The sequence below is a fragment of the Camelina sativa genome, chromosome 9 (assembly GCF_030686135.1).
Source record: "Camelina sativa cultivar CO46 ecotype springtype chromosome 9, ASM3068613v1".
NCBI lineage: Eukaryota > Viridiplantae > Streptophyta > Magnoliopsida > Brassicales > Brassicaceae > Camelina > Camelina sativa.
The window spans coordinates 21,690,001-21,707,441 of NC_141888.1; the positions used below are offsets into that span (position 1 = coordinate 21,690,001).

The 17,441-nt window shown below is 36.1% G+C and overlaps 1 long non-coding RNA gene and 2 pseudogenes across 9 annotated transcripts in view; 2 read left to right on the forward strand and 1 right to left on the reverse strand.

Annotated features, from left to right (window-relative positions):
• Positions 1-2,872: 2,872 nt before the first annotated feature.
• Positions 2,873-4,896, forward strand: LOC147938468 (protein neprosin-like; annotated as a pseudogene). Its single transcript, XR_015567235.1, has 7 exons — positions 2,873-3,003; positions 3,158-3,244; positions 3,335-3,523; positions 3,625-3,783; positions 3,898-3,951; positions 4,053-4,184; positions 4,387-4,896. The product of XR_015567235.1 is annotated as a protein neprosin-like (transcript).
• A 3,892-nt stretch (positions 4,897-8,788) lies between these two features.
• Positions 8,789-11,679, reverse strand: LOC147938469 (uncharacterized). Of its 7 annotated transcripts, none has more exons than XR_015567333.1 (10): positions 11,249-11,679; positions 11,015-11,053; positions 10,728-10,863; positions 10,542-10,629; positions 10,005-10,124; positions 9,792-9,920; positions 9,630-9,706; positions 9,443-9,554; positions 9,231-9,274; positions 8,789-9,132 (listed from the first exon to the last, which is right to left on the reverse strand). It is a non-coding gene; the product is annotated as an uncharacterized LOC147938469 (long non-coding RNA). The 7 variants fall into 7 exon arrangements; XR_015567330.1 differs by having other exon boundaries at positions 11,015-11,128; XR_015567327.1 differs by having other exon boundaries at positions 10,728-10,905; positions 11,015-11,128.
• Positions 11,680-13,475: 1,796 nt separating this feature from the next.
• Positions 13,476-17,441, forward strand: part of LOC147938470 (serine/threonine-protein kinase ATM-like) — a 99,101-nt pseudogene continuing 95,135 nt past the window's right edge. The window contains exon 1 of the transcript XR_015566251.1: positions 13,476-13,562. The product of XR_015566251.1 is annotated as a serine/threonine-protein kinase ATM-like (transcript). The remainder of the gene's footprint in view (positions 13,563-17,441) is intronic.

Below are 17,441 nucleotides of genomic sequence, written 5' to 3' on the forward strand. Positions count from 1 at the left end.
GATCCCAAGCCACAAGAAAGCTCCCTAACGTCCCAAATAACAATCTAACCAGCCTAACAACACATAACAAGTAAATCAGAGAAATCTCTAGCTTAGATAAGCCATGGTCATGCACTTACCTTTGCCACAGAATAATCTGAACCTAACACAAGGAAGAAAACGCTTCTAGGAAGCTCCTACAACGATCTCAGCTACAGATCTCTCCAGGAACGGCCTCAAATCTCCCAAATCACCAAGAACACCCAAGAACTCTTTCTTTCTCTTTCGTTTCTCTCAAAAGCGGCTAAACACGCGAATGAGACAAAACTCACGAGTTAAGGGTTTCCTTCACCCAAAACGCAGCGTTTGACTTAAGTCAAAACGCACAAACTCAACCTTGCATCGACCGATGCATACTTTGCATCGACCGATGCAACTCCCAAACCGGGATTCCGGTTCACGGATGTTACACAAACTCTATCAAAAAATACAATATATGCTATAGTTTTATTGTTTAATCATGGGTTACTAAATAGAGAAAAACTTGAGAAAGTACCTTTATTTGTTTTTTAAAATGTCTATATCTTTTAGTATCTTTATTTACCATTTAGTCTCTATACTAACATCATTAGGTTAATTGACTACATAAGTCGAGTTTATTGATAATTTGACTTTTAAAACAGTAATAAAAAATAGAGAGACGAACATCGACCTCAATAATTTATTTTTGCTTTCTGTCAACCAACCTCAACCCTCGAAGTTAAAATTATTAATGTATTGTATAGTGTAATACTGTACTAGTATTAATTTGAAATTCAAAAATATAGTATAATTAGAAGAAGTTTAACGCGATGAAGAAGAATAAAAATATCATATTTTAAAAAATCTTGAAATTATCTAGAAAAATGATTTGATCTTCTGGCACAAAATTGTAAATCAAATATAATATTTTTTGTCAGCACATAATATATATAATATTAGAATATTTTTTTCTATCTTGAAATTATTTTAAAATAAAACTATCATAACTATAATTTTTCCAAAACTATAATATGAATGTTTTAGTCTTTAGTTATCAGCAAATTATTATTTGAGGAATTATAATGTTATGGTAAGTATATAAAATATTGATCAATGATATATATATATATATATATATATTATAACTAAAGGATATTGCTAAAATGTTATGATATTTTTTATGTATATAATCTTGAGAGGAATGAGTGCCACTTGTGAGCTTTTTAAAGTATGAATTTGAGGAAACCTTAGTTTATTATACAAAAAAAAAATATACACTAAGATAATGTTAATTGAATACAAAAAATTATAGAATTTACAAACTTATAAGAGATTTGAGATATGAGGGTTATTGAGATGTGTGTCTTTCTTTTTATAGGAAAATTTGGAGTTAGAAGCATATCATAAATTGATTATTTCATTGGGTAGTTTTACTTATATTAATTTACATCTATAAGAAGTTACATAAGCTATATGAGAGTGACAAAATGCAATATATTTTAATATTTATCATGTTTCTAATTGTTATTAGTCATTCATTACAATGCTAATAATATTATGTTTGTACCTTAAAGATGGATATAATTATTAATATGAGAGTTACAAAAGATGTGATAGAATATTAAATTTACTAAAATATGTAAGAAGTTTCACCAAAAATACATTTATTAGTTGTTTGGAGTATTAATTATTTTTGGTTAATATAACTATAAATATATGATAGGAATTTCAACCTAATCAAATTAATATGAGACTTACAAAATATGTGATAAACTATGAAGTTTAATAAAATATGTGAGAAGGTTCATAAATAAATACATTTTTTTTAAATATAAATAGTTACTATGACTAATAATATATGATTGGAATTTCTTTTTTTTTCTATCATTTTTTTTTCCTAATAATATATGATAGGAATTTCAAGCAAAACAAATAATAATTATATAGATATATTCATTTCTTTCTTTAAAAGACATATACTTTAGTTATTTCTCTCTAAATATTTGTAATCAAATATATATATATATATACATATATATTTAAATATACTTTAGTTTATTTTAGTTAGAGTCAAATTGAAAAAATGTAATACTCATATCATGTTAATTCTTTCTATTAAAGTTAAGAAACAAAAGAGAAAATCATTATTTTGGACAATATGATACACTAATTAAAGAATAAATTGAACATCTTTTAATGTATAATATCAAATTATATTTTTTTTTCTTAGATATAAATATAAATAATATAATTTTTGTCATATAAAGTCAATTGAAAAAAATATAATACAAATATTAAAGAGAAAATAACACATGTCATAAGAAGAAAATGCCAAATGGCAACTTTTTAGAGCTTGTAAAAAAAGAACCTTATTTTATTATATAAGATTCATAGAATAAATTGAACATCTTTTAATGTATAATATCAAATTATATATTTTTTTCTTAGATATAAATATAAATAATATAATTTTTGTCATATAAAGTCAATTGAAAAAAATATAATACAAATATTAAAGAGAAAATAACACATGTCATAAGAAGAGAATGCCAAATGGCAACTTTTTAGAGCTTGTAAAAAAAGAACCTTATTTTATTATATAAGATTCATAGATAAATATTAAGTCCACACATTAATATAATTAAAATAAACAAAAGATAATTATAAAACCAATTTGATCTTGACTATATATATATTTTAAAGTTAACCAGTCAATATATTGATTACATTTTCCTTTTGTTTTCGTGATGGTAGGTTACTATTCATAGTGTAAAAATAAATCCTTTTTTTTTCTTTCTGGTCAAAGTAATAACTGTATTTATATTTCTTTTATTATAAATAGTTTTTTTTATGGACAAACCATTTTCATTCTTGAAGAAACAAAACCAAAACAAAATGTCTTCACTAATTATTGTAGTTTTGGTTTTGAATCTCTTACATATTTTGTTCTCAACAGTCTCAGTTCGTTCTGATCAAAGTGTGTTGCCTATCAGATCCTTCAAGGTTAGCGTTGATATTTTTTAGAACTTGAGACACATGTCTCTTTTATTATGTTAATCTATTTAACTACTTCAATATCATATTCTTCTTCATTTTTTAAGAATTATGTATTGAGTTCAAAATCACCTCATGTCTTTTTTTTTTCTTCTTTTCGTAGATAGGGGAAAATGCTACATACGATTGCGTAGATATTAATAACCAACCAGGACTTGGTCATCGTTTGCTCCAAAACCATACAATCCAGGTACATTGACATTTCAAATATCCTTCTTCTACATGATTTTGAAATTACTTTTATAAAACTGCGCTGACATACAAGTTATTTTTTGAAAAGATGAAACCATCAATTTCAAGACATGAATTAAGGAATCACATTGATAACAACAAATCATATTCGAGTGAAATAGGGTGTCCAGATGGAACCGTTCCTATATTGAGAATCTCAAATGAATACAATACCAAGGCACAACTTTTCGGCGAGAAGTATTTCCATCCACTAACTGTCAAAAATCCTGGAACACATGTAAACATTTAATTCTCTCCATATACATTAAATCTAATTATGTTTTATATATATCTTAATTATTAATCAATATACATGTCGATATAACTGGCTCTTAGTAGTTTGTTGGAGTATGGTCAAGTAGTGGTCCATATCGTGGTGTAGAAGCTTTGTATAATGGATATACGCTATACATCGAAAAAGATCAGGTTTCATATAGTGTAATATCTATGGGTAGTCGGTTGAATAACCAAGTCAATTCTATTCAAGCGGGTTATATTGTAAGTTCTACATTTTAGTGGTTTTCTTTGTAAAATTCGCATATAAATATTTGTTAGTAGGTGCACAAAAAAATATATTTGTTAGTATTAAAGTATTCAAATTCGTTTTGATAGATAAATCCAAGTTTCTTTGGCACCAGACAACTTTGGACATATGGATATTTTAAGGTGTGTGCATGTGAACATTTTTAAGTTTAGTTTTACGTTAAATTATCTATACTTAATCCTTAAATTAAATAACATGTGTATATTAAACACGATTTCAATAGGGTAAAGATGGAAAAGGATGTTACAATACAGCATGTGATGGGTTTATTCAGGTATCAAGGAAAATTCCCATAGTCCAACCCATAAACATAAACCCAGGAGACTCTGTTTGGTCGCGTTGGTCTATCCATCAGGTATTTCTACGGATTATATATATATATATATATATATTTTTATGAAATTTTTATGAATTTAGAAATTAATTATATATGAATCATATTAGTGATCGACATATATTTAATTATATAATAAAAGTTTTTTAAGAAGTAATTTAGTAGCACATATTCTTTTCGTTTTTTTAAATGTGTTTGTTTTATCTTTTGATGTATGGAAAAGGATAAAGCAACAGGAAATTGGTGGCTTACACAACTGACAAAAAATGCACCCAACGTAGATATTGGATATTGGCCAAAAGAACTATTTAACATTTTGAATGACGGTGCTAATATAGTTAGTGTTGGAGGTGTAGTCATGCTTACCTTACTGGTTCAAGTCCCCCGATGGGTAATGGTAATTTTCCGGTTGGAAGCCATAAAAATTCAGCAATGTTTACAAATATTGAAGTTCTGGATTCCAAATATAGGAGTCATAAAATGAATTATTTTCCTACGAAGATTTTTGTTGATAGTCCAAAATGCTATGACATAAAAATTGGTAATGTGAAATCATTTCATAGTAAACGACTCGGTTTCTTTTTCAATTATGGTGGTCCGGGAGGAAAATTTTGTGGAGTTTGATATTTTACATTGTAATCTTTAGACTAACAATGGGAAATTACCTATAATAATACATAAAAGTTACCTAATTACTATAATAATATGTTTGAAAGCATTCTTACTAAAACAATACATAAAAGTTTGAACATTACTTATAATCAGTCATTCTCTGTTTATTTACAGTATGTGTCATTGGCAATTATAATTAAAAAGTTAATTGATATGATAACCCAAACTTTAATTACTAACTTAAGTTCGAGAGAATCTCATAATCCATGAATCGTTTCGGTTTTGAAATTCCACTATGGTGATGGTAACTACAGTGACTTCTTAGATCCACGTAATGGGGTACAGATAAGTAACGACGCAATTATGGACGATAATTTTTCTGATAAGGAAGGTTACGACTACGACTTTGAGTATGTTAGGTCTGACATGTGTGGGGAAGATATTGTGTAGTCGTTGGATAGTTGAATGTTCAGAGTACACAATTTAATTTATATACCCTCATCCGCTCCATCTTTTTTGTTATTGGTTGTACAGTTGAAACACTTTGCGTATATTGTATCCTTACGTAAACCACAAAACAATTACCATTACATTTATTTGTACCCTAATAGTTTTTGTCAACACAAGGGCTTAAATATCGCTTTTCGTGTGCACACATTGGTGTACGATTACATTTTCATTTTCTCTTTTTATACCCTAACATTTACTAAAATGTAATTCCATGCTGCTTTTGCAATGTACTATTATTGTGCTACAGTTGAATGCTACAGTTGAAGTAAATAACATAACATCATCGATAGTTTGTACCAAGTATTATTGGATAACTTGATTGACAAGTCGTAGTTTAAATTATGACACACAAAATGTTACTACAAACTTTTATAATGGGTATTAAATATGACTAAATGGCGAGGGTGATGATTATAACAGATACCAAGATCAGGCATGCTAAGAAGATAAGACAAACATGATGTACAACTTCCTCTTACGGCTTTCTTCACTCCAGTTCTTGAAACCAGCCTTGCTCTCTAACTTTGCATCTGAAACAACTTTCAGGTGCTTATAGAAGTCAACTTCAGTCTTCAGTTTTTAGATATGGTCCCTTGCGTTAATCAAGACAAGTTTTTGCCAACTGGTAGGTGGTTTGTTGTTTATGACTGCATACTTGTAAAAAGTTCGACCAGGATTTACGTCAGTCCATGATTTCATTACAGTAGGAAAATCACCGCAATCACAAAGTGGGGAAGTTATCAGAGGCATGTATACAAAACTTAAAATATGGGTTATTCTCAGAGACTTAGAATTATAGGATGTGTATTTGGTTTTGATTTTCCACCTACAATTTAATTGTCCCGATTTAGATCTCGTAATTTACTAATGCCATCTATGTGTTGCCCTCGTGGTCATGTATTTCAATTGCATTTTAAAACAAATTAGACAATATATTGGTGGTAATTGTGTTCAGCTGCTGGTAACCGACAACATGACACTAGTAGGGCATCTGATATGATTACTCATACTTGTCATATTATGCTTGGATATGATGTATATGTCATTATTATTTTGTTGATTAACTGTTAGATTAGGCAACTAAACAATATTCAATTTTGTAAGTCTCGTTACATATTCCAACGATTTCAGTAGAAGTTTAATATATAGTTCCTTCACAACATGTTGCATTCTAATTCTTTGTAACACGATTTTTTAGGTCGTGCATTTCGTAAGACAACTACCCAAACTCACCTTGTTAAAATATACAACGCCCACAACCTATGCCTACGAAGATCCCTGAACTCCCTGATGATATCTTGAGTGATATTTTTATGTGTTGCAAAAGATCAGTGGTGGTTATTAGGTCCAATATTGAAAGCTGGGCACATGGGTGGAAATATGGTGTATAGAGATGATGTCCTCAAGACTGCACACATCCACTCCCTCTGTTATTACCCAGACGATTACAACACATTCACACATCCAACAACCAAAGTTGTTTAGGAGGGCTGGTACCGTCATTTCTTTGAGAGGTGTCTCCAAGCTGGAAATAAGACAATCATGTTTTGCGAAGGCTTACGGATCGTTTTTCAAGAAGGACACACCCACATAGGTCTAGGTTTAATTAAATGCAATGTACCCAACACGTCTCTTGCCACCTTGTTGTGGTATTCTATACATGTTAACTGGCAAAGAGGAAACCGCTGCAAACTACCTTAAAGTTTTTTTATGACATGCATCAGCCGTTGTTCACTCCTAGTGTACGGCCTTATGGCGAGCATTTGGTCAACACATTGTGTACTTTCCAATACATAGTTACTGTTATTACGACAATTATCGTTATCCTACAAAATCAAGAGTAATTGCTTGGCCCGCGTGTGCCTTGACTGCAAGCTTGGTTATGGAGTTTATGAAAAGTTGAAAACCTGTGTGATCAATGTTATTTATGGTGGCTCCTGCGGTGAGTTTGTTGTATTCTGTGATAATGTTCTGTTGGGTGTCGTCGTCTTTAAGTACCGTTGCATTTGGGTCCTATTATGTCCTAGCCTAAAATTATTGATGTAGAATGTTATTGTTACCACCGTCCTTATTACTTTCATCTATACTCCACCGCACTTAGCATTTAAGTTACGAGTTTGACGTTTTAATGCCATACACCTCTACGTCCGACTATGTATTTGGGTGACTATGTTGTAATATATAGTAACCATGTTAAATGGTTTCATGTAGTAGGATTATTATGTTGTTACCATGTGTAGTAAATTCTATGTTTGAATTTACTTTGTTTATATATCCTAATATGAAAACTAGTGCTTTTGGTAATTTAAATAGGCACTAAAAAGAAATTTACTATGAAAACATTTAATAAGTGTCGTAAATGAAAGTTTTCGTTCATCTCCCCAACCAACTACAATATTTTATCACCATTTATTGAGTACTTGTGTTGTTTCTGCGTACTCAAACCTCACACCAAATACATAAATATTTATACATCTACTTCAAAATGTCCGATGGAATTGAAAGAGTACTTGATCTACGTGATGATATATTGTTAAAATTATCAGGCTTGTCGCAGTTGATGGTTTGTCATTCCTTGGTCAAATATTGAAGGCTGGCCAAGTCACAGCCGTCTACAGGCCTGAAATTCTATTCTAAAGGATGCTGATATCTAAAACATCTGTTGTCATCCTTCATGGTTCCAAACATCCCATAACCCAAATGGTGGACTCCAAAAGGTTCACAGGCGTTTTTTCCAAAGATGCTTAGAAGCTGGGAACAAAACAGCAATCTACTATGAAGGCCTCCGGGTTGTTGCCGAGGATAGAGATATTAAACATGGTATTGCACTTCTAAGTTGTAACGTTCCCGCAGAAGTTGATGCGACACTTGCATGTGGGATTCTATCTATGTTAGATGGGAATGAGGAGATGGCGATTCGTTATCTTCACCAGTTTGATGCACATCACTATCCATTGCAATCAGAGGGTTTAAGGCTTATCGCCGAAGATGTGTTCCAAGAGTTATCTACATATATTATAGCGCTTAAAAACAAATATACCGATTCACTTGCGTATCCTTCAAGTCCATTGATCCCTTCCTCGAATTGTGCTCTTCTCTGTTTTATGGAGGTCGGTTGCTATTATGAATTCTATCGAGACTATGACATCTACGTGAAGATAAGTACAACATTTTCGCCTTACGTTCAATTAAAGGTAAAACGAACAAGTTGTAAAAATTACAAACAAGATTGATTAGACTAAAGTAAATGAAATATACTTCTTTTGATATGGAACATATTTGAACCAATAAACCCTATTAATGAATTTTTTGTCAAAATTATATCTCTCTCAGCGGCATGTGTTACATATACAAAATCTTATGTGGATATATACATAACTTCTTGTTTTGGTGGAGTTATTAAATTATAAACCTACCAAGTCTTTGAACATTTTAAAAGCATACATAACAACATGATGAAGAAGTATTCATGATAACATTCACTCTTCACGTTAACACAATGATTTAATGTAGACAAAATCTATTAATTAACAGAAGTACACACGTCATATTCAAACTTATAAATTTAACGAAACAGACGCCATATAGCATATACATAAATAATTTATGTCATAGGGAGAGTGATAACATCCTAAAAAAAGTGAGAGAGAAGAAAGAAATACAAAATAGGAGGCTTCTTTTCAAAGAAATAATGTAAGTTAAACGTCCAACATATACTACACTTCCTCGTTCTTCTCACGCTGGTTGATGTAGTCTAACCTGATCTTGAAATCATGAATCTCTTGAAATAGAGGGTCAAAATACACCCTCGATACAACAGGTTAACTCAAAATCTCTACTCTTTAACCTAATATGAAATGAGGCAAACCAACTTTAGTATTTGTAAGTATTTGTAATGATGTCAAGTGTAATGAAAATGTATTAATAACTGAAATGTGTTATAACCTCTGTCCTTAAACTTAACCCTCCAAAATGCAAGACTGCAACAACTGGGCCACCAATAATTGTCAAAGAAATCAGATTCTTCATTATAGGTAACATAGTGCAACTGATGACTCCTTAAAACGGTAACTTAAATATCTAGCCGTTAGAAGACATTAAATTTCATGGATTCACAATAATCTAATACATGGAGAAAATTGAATAAAATGTCTCACTCTAGGTTCCTTAATGAAAACCGGACTATCCGGGTCTTTTTGTTATAATGAACAGCAGCTGGATAATCAACATGTAACGTTGGTTCCATGCGGACTACTTCCCCCATCGTATCTAACATGTCAATAGATTACAATTAGCGACATCGATGATTAATATTATGGAAATATAACGATTTATACACGTTACCTAAACAACAGATCTTGGTGAAAGAAGACCATCCATCATAAATCTTGTATTATAAATCTTGTCGAAGGTTTGGTAGTCTATCAAGTTATTGTTCGACAAGATATCAATGTTTTCAACTATTGTATCTGCAGTAAATTTGATCAGGTAGTTTATATCCACAACCTTCACACTAGATGTGTCGACTTCAACCTCGAAATTCGAAATGGTTTTCCGCTCATCCTCCTCGATCCCTCTACGTACATAGAACTGGTGCACAAGGTTGTCACTTATTGTTGTCTGCATCTTGTCACCCTACCGATCATGGAAATAAACTGTCATTTTGATTAAAACCATGATAACAAGTAACTATTGAGAGACAATGAATAAGAAAGTTACTTAAAAATACGTCGCAAACAACCAGTTCAACTGTGGAGACGTCGCGATCTCGCTTGTTCCATTTCCTAATGATTTTAACATAAACCTTTTTCCTAACGCCACAAATGGACATCAGTTTGTCTGCCAAAATGAATCATAACTTTGTAACGATCGTTTTTCTGGAGGATAGTCGGATTGTAAGAGACGAATGAATATGAAATCAGTAAGATTGTGTATTTTATAAGCGGCTAATGGTGACCATTCGGTGTACCCTACATTTCTTTTGAAAACAGCGTAATTGTTAGTGGTTGTAACTCTACCATTGAAGTAGATACATCTCATCTAATAAATGATTATAAATGTGAAAATATAAATTACGAATTTCACTAAACTATAGTCAGGCCTGACCTAGAATAAAAGGTGGCCCAGACTAATATCGCCCAAATAAGGGCCATGGAAAATAATGTCGCCCTCATAAGTTTCAATATATTCCAATTAACGGTCCGTAACTATATGGTATTCAGATTCGTACACCTTTTAGATAGAAATCAGCTTTACCAGAGAGAACATCTCATTTCTCAGGGTGATCAAACTAAGACTGAGGGAGCACCATGGGCTGTAACTTGACCCTCCCACCATGCTTGTTCTGTAGATTGAGGAAAACAAAATGGTGTTAGTATAAACAAAACCTCAAACGATAGAGGCTACTGAAATAAAACAAAATAAAATTGTTGGCTAAGGGACCTGATACTCCATCGTTTAACCTGTCCATCCTTCTTCTGACTTTGTTGAGCAGCTTGAGATTATCATTCTCAATGTGTTTGATGAGCTTCTCAATCATCAGATGACGTTCCATTTAGAGGAGTTACAAATTGAAAACCTCAAAATTACAGAAAAGACCATTCAAACTCAAATCCATAACCTAATGAGATTAACAAATACCACAATTAAAATCTACAAAATCAAGCTCGTAAATGCAAACTTCATCATTACAGATAGATGGAGATTAAGAGGCGGAGTTGAGGAATTACCATGGATGTGAGATACCGACTGAGATGTCAAGATAGCGACTGAAGACGACGGAGCGGCTCCCCGGAGACGGTGGTTCACGGAGAAATAAAAAGGGGTTTTGGATCAGTTTCTTACTGAAATTGAAAACGACTAATGAAACCTTCACAACTAACTAGCGGTAATCTCAGAACAACATCAAAATTAAACATCCACTGTCTCAAAAAAAACAGATCTAAGAAAACATAAATACTTACTTTTTCACGGCTTCGCCGTTAACTTTACTTCCAGAATCTCTAGGACCTTCTCGTCTTCTTCCTCGTAATCCAAAAGCTCCTCCTCATAGGCTTCGTTGTCTCTAGCGTCTCCCATACTTCACAAGTTCTACAAACAGAGGAGAAATTTCAGAGAGAGATTTTTCAATTTAAAAGCAAAAAAGAAAACCCTAAAATTTGGCTCGATTTAGAGTTTGGGTGAGCTGGGTTAGAGGAATGGGAGATGGATAAGGTGACTGAGGGGGAAGAGGGTGGGGGAGACGATTCAGCAGCGGCGGAGGAGTATATCAGCAAAGATGGAAGGAGGAGGGTGAGGAAGACGACGATTTAGGTAGCTGTTCTCTTTCTTTTTTTTTTTTTGTCGGTTAATATTCTTTTTGCGTCTCCAAAATAATGTAAAGAAAGGTTATTGTGTTTTTTTCTAAGTGTTGGCGCTTAAGTGAATATTTTGATGTAAGTGTTGGCGGAATATGTGATTTTAGCTTCCCGCTTAATGATTTTTTTTAATAGCGATGTTTTTGTGCTATTATAGAATGCTCGAAATGAAAAAAAAAAATTTATAGCACCGCAATCGCAGAGGGGGAGCCTAACAGCGGGAGTGAAACTGAACTAAAACTAGGGTTACAGTGCATGACTCATTAACTTTTAAGATTAAATATAAGAGATGAAAAGTTAAAAACATTAAATATGTCGTGGGCGATGTAGTTGGGCTAAAGAATGATGATGCTAAGGTGTTTCCATTACGATTACCGATTTCAAATGGCAAATAAATCGAATTTGACTGAAAACAGGGAGACGGAAAAGGTGGTGATATGACAACTAACAGTCAGCTAAGTTGATTCCTCTATGTCAACTCTCTCACAGTAAGAAGTTGATGTTGAAATTTCTAGTCATCCACACTTAGACGGCTTAATTTCATAATTAATTGTTTGAAAACATGTTACTTATTCTGTACTTTCAATAGTAAGATCTTCGTAAAATAGTTAGATATACATTACACATAAAGCAAACTATGAATTTGGTTCTCAAGTTGTCCAACTTATTAAGTGGAATTTTAAATATGATCGTTATCTCGATCATTTATTGACCTACTTTACCCGAAACACTTGTCATTTCCTTGACAAATAAAATTTGGCAATGCGTGAACTTGGTACTGATTTGCTGGTAAATATTCTTCAACGTGTTGCTTCTGATCGGTGGTGGTTACTAGAACCAATCCTCAAAGTTGAGCGTAGGGGTTGAGATTTGGTGTACCATGACGATGTCCTGAAGGATGCATGCATATTCTCACTGTGTTCTGATCCCACTGATTATTACACTTACAAAGATCCGACAACCCATGTTGTTGAGGAGGGCCACTACCGGCCATTGTTTAAGCGGTGTTTAAAAGCAGGAAACAAGAAAGCAATTTATTACGAAGGATTATTGATACTTGCTGAAGAATAGGACGTTGTCCGAGCATTAGATTTACTCACTATTATTGTACCTGACAAAGGTCATGTCACCTTTACCTATGGTATCCTATCAATTTTATCTGGAGAAGAGGAAAAGGCTGAACACTACCTTCAAGTATTCAATGAATCTCATCAGCCGTAGTGGATTGAAGGTATACGGGAATATGGCGAGGATTTTTGTAATAGAGTTGAAGGCGTTTTGTACTCAGCCAAGGAGGTCATACGTCAACACATTCTGTTATCGTAATAGGACTCCTCCACCTGACTTTGCTAGAGTGTGCAAGGAAAAGTATGGATGTTTTGAAAACCAATGCAATGACTGTTATCTATGGTGACTCGATGGAAGTGTACAAGTTTCTCTAACACTGTACATGCAGCTGTGTACAACCACAAGTAGAAGCAAGGTTTGATAATGGAAGAGGTGGTCAGCCGATTACCCTTCACCAACATCTTAGTTAGGTATGTAGGATCCTTTTTCCGAATGTACTCCTTATATATAACAATACTAGTTTTTGTATGTTATTAAAATTCTCTACCCTTGTACTTTGTCAACATGTTTTCTATATCGTAACTTCATGTGTGATATAAAAAGATTGTAATAGCGAGTCTCTACTGATTTTTTAATATATTCAAATTAATGTGAAATATGACAAGGTTATATATGGTTATATATAATATACGGTTTCAGGTATTCCAAAGTTGTAGCCGGTGAACAGCTTCTAATATATAATATATGTAGGAGTTCATCACTAAATATGGGCTTTGGTCATATGGGCCACAAGCGTTGGTCACTGGAGCCATGGCCAACAATAAACGTTGGAGTTCAACAAAATATTTGGGTGGTATATTGAAACAACCGACCTTTTTTTTTAATAAATAAATAATAAATAATAATATAATAAATAACTACAACTAGTGGTCCCATACCCACTAGCCACCTAACTACATTCACAATCCAACAGCGGAACAACATACCAATAGATATCCAATAAACAATATCCAATAACCAAATAAGTAATATCCAGCATTAATCCCAAAACAGCATAAATCGAACAACCAGCAATCCTAACAATGCTTTAAGACTCAATTCTAGCAACCTAACAATGCCAGATAACCATACAATCATCAAGTCCCTAGAACATCCTCCTCTTCATTGCCTTTGATTCCACGATCACACTTTGCCTTTACCTGCACCACAAACACAAATTGAGATGCATGAGTATTTGATAAACACTCAGTGAGGCAATCCTCCCATCTACTGGGCTATACACACAAGCAATAAGATCTCTACATACCACAAACAACAATCAATAAAACAAACCAGGCAATATACATAGCATGCAACATCCATCGTAACTGAACAAGGGGTGTCGACCGACACCAGATGGTGTCGATCGACACTGACTATCTAGTGTCGACCGACACCAAACTGGTGTCGACCGACACCCTGCCCGACACTCCCGAAAACCTTAGTTTGTGTCGACCGACACCTCCACATGGCATCGATCGACACTCGCCAAAGTCCCGAGCCGTCCTCGCGTTGGTGTCGACCGACACCCCAACTGGTGTCGACCGACTCCGATGCCGAGCAGCGATTTCCCTCGATCAGAAACTCCGAATCTCGCCTCCAATCTTCTCCAATCCGCTCCTTGCACTCCCAGAAGCCAAACCCAGCCCAGACAGCAACGAAATATCATAGAGAACTCAAAGAAACAACCACATAAGCACCAAAACACATAGAATCTAGAGATCTTAGCTTAGATAAGCCATGGTCATGCACTCACCTATTTGCAGGAAGATTCTGACCAACAAGAACGAATTCCCTCACTCCTAGCAAGCTTCTAGCACCTTCCCAGCCTTGGATCTCCCAAGAACAGCAAGGAATCTCTCAATCTCTTCCCAAAAGCTCAAGAACACTCTCTCTTTGTGTTTTCTCTCAAAAACGGCGAATAAGACAAAACCACACGACCCTAGGTTGTTTTCTTCCTTTAAAACTCGATTTAGGGATTCCCTAAACCAACCACGCAAACCGGACAATTAAAATTGAACCGACCAAACCGACCACAATTGGTGTCGATTGATGCCTCACTAGGAGGTGTCGATCGACACCCTTACCAAAAATACCAAAATTTGGTTTGCGGGTGTTACAATTCTCCCCACCAATCTAGATTCGTCCTCGAATCTCGACAACCATCAGTCAAGGACTCCCGTGCAACCGTCTCCACGGCCCGCACCTCCTCCGACCGATCTACAGAAGGTCACCTCTAGACGATAGACTCACGTTCCAGGCTCATTTGCTCTTGACGTTTTGTACTTTCCTTTACTCCTAGGCCTAAACCTTGAGTTTTTATTGGCTCCTCATCAGACCTAAGTCTGCATGCCAAAATATACAAGGAAAAGTCCAAACTCGTCTCTCGGGTTGCCACCCTACAGCGCGCTCCCGGATCGTCATCCGAAGTCGATATACCACCCATACTCCCGAGCCACAAAGTCTCTGAAAATGGCAGTACTAGGAGAACCTAAGTCCTCCAAGAGTCGCGAGCAAACGATTCTGAACACGTCTGAGCCCTATCCCTATCCAGGTTTCCTTCCCGTGGCTCGCGTAAAACATCTCAATGTCCTACCAACCACATATCCCCTCACCGGGATACCCCATGACCACACAATTATCATCTTCACGCCACAAAGGCCATCTGTCCCGAAGGACCGTCTGTCCCGAAAGACCATCAGTCCCGAAGGACCGTCTGTCCCGAAAGACCATCAGTCCCGAAAGACCGTCTGTCCCGAAGGACCATCAGTCCCGAAAGACCGTCTGTCCCGAAGGACCATCTGTCCCGAAGGACCGTCTGTCCCGAAGGACCATCAGTCCCGAAAGACCGTCTGTCCCGAAGGACCATCTGTCCCGAAGGACCATCACAAAGACACTCTGGCTAAACAGCCCGCCACAAAGGCCAAACAAACGTCCTAAAAGGACCGCCACCAAGGCCACACAATTGTCCTAAAGAGAACTGTCACAAAGACACTCTGGCTAAAAAGCCCGTCACAAAGACCACACAAATGTCTAAAAAGACCGCCCCACACGGGCACACTGACTCAAAAGTCCGCCACTAAGGCCACACCCAAGCCCCTCCAAGGCTCTCCAGCGCTAAAATGGACAAATTCCAACTCCCGGAAAACTTTGCATATTTAGCACTTTCCATTTTTTTTTTTTGGAAACTTTCCACTTTTGGAAACTACTATTTCAGGAAACTTCCTTCCAAAACCCCGCCTCACGGAAACTTTGTACCCCGAACACCACCTCATCTTGTTACTGAGTCGCACAACCAACCTCCCCAAGCGACCGAGTAACAAGAGAGATGGGCTGGAATACTCCATTCCCGCTCCAGCCACGGATTACAAATGGGACCAGGCTAAACAAGCTCAAGTCGCGGCTTGCTTCTCATACCACTTCTTGAACCTTGCCTTTCATCTTTGCCTCAGGCTCCCAAGTCTGCTCCTCAACACCATCACAGTCCCACAGGACTCTCATCAAAGGAATCTTCTTCTTCCGAAGTTCCTTGATCCTCCTCTCGAGAACCCTCACTGGTCTCGCCTCCAAAGTCATGTTAGGCTGAAGATCCTCAGGAATCTTAGCCAACACCTCCTCTCCCTCACGGAGACACTTCCGCAACATAGACACATGGAAAACCTTATGGAATGCACGCATCACCTCAGGTAACTCCAATCTATATGCCACTGGTCCAACCCGCTCAATCACCCTGAATGGACCCATATACCTCGGACTCAACTTAGTCTCTGACAATGACCTGTTCGGATCCCGCAACATGGCCATCTTGAGGTACACTCTGTCTCCCACCTGAAACTCAAGATCTCTCCTCCTCCTATCTGCATAACTCCTCTGCCTATCCTGAGCCTCCTTCATGTTCAGCTTGAGAACCCGAATCTTCTCTGAGGTCTCCTGAACAAAACTAGCACCAAACATGCTCCTCTCCCCCACCTGAGTCCAGCATAATGGTGTACGACATGGCCTCCCATACAAAGCCTCATAAGGAGCCATCTTAATACTCGCCTGATAGCTGTTGTTGTAAGCAAACTCTACCAGGTTCAGGTGATCTGCCCAATGGCCACCCCAATCCAACACACACATCCTCAGCAAATCCTCCAGCGTCTGGATCGTCCTCTCTTACTGTCCATCAGTCTGGGGATGATAAGCTGTACTCATATGCACCTTAGTGCCCATCTCTGCCTGAAACGCCTTCCAGAACACCGAAGTGAACTTGGAATCCCTATCAGACACAATGCTCGCTGGCACCCCATGCAACCTGACTATCTCCCTCACATACTTCTTAGCCAAGACCGCTGCTCCACCAGTCTTCTTAATGGCCAGAAAAATGTGCTGACTTAGTCAACCGGTCCACAATGACCCAAATAGCATCAAAGGTCCGTGACACTGGCAATCCCACCACAAAATCCATAGTGATCATATCCCACTTCCACTCCGGAATGGGTAAACTCTTCAGTAACCCGCCAGGAACCTGATGCTCAGCCTTCACTAGCTGACACACATCACACCTCGAAACCCAACTAGCTACATCCTTCTTCATCCGACCCAATGATAGTACATCTTGAGATCACAGTACATCTTAGTCGCTCCTGGATGAATGGACAACTTGCTCGTATGAGCCTCTCTCAGAATCTCCTGTCTCAACTCCTCATCCTTG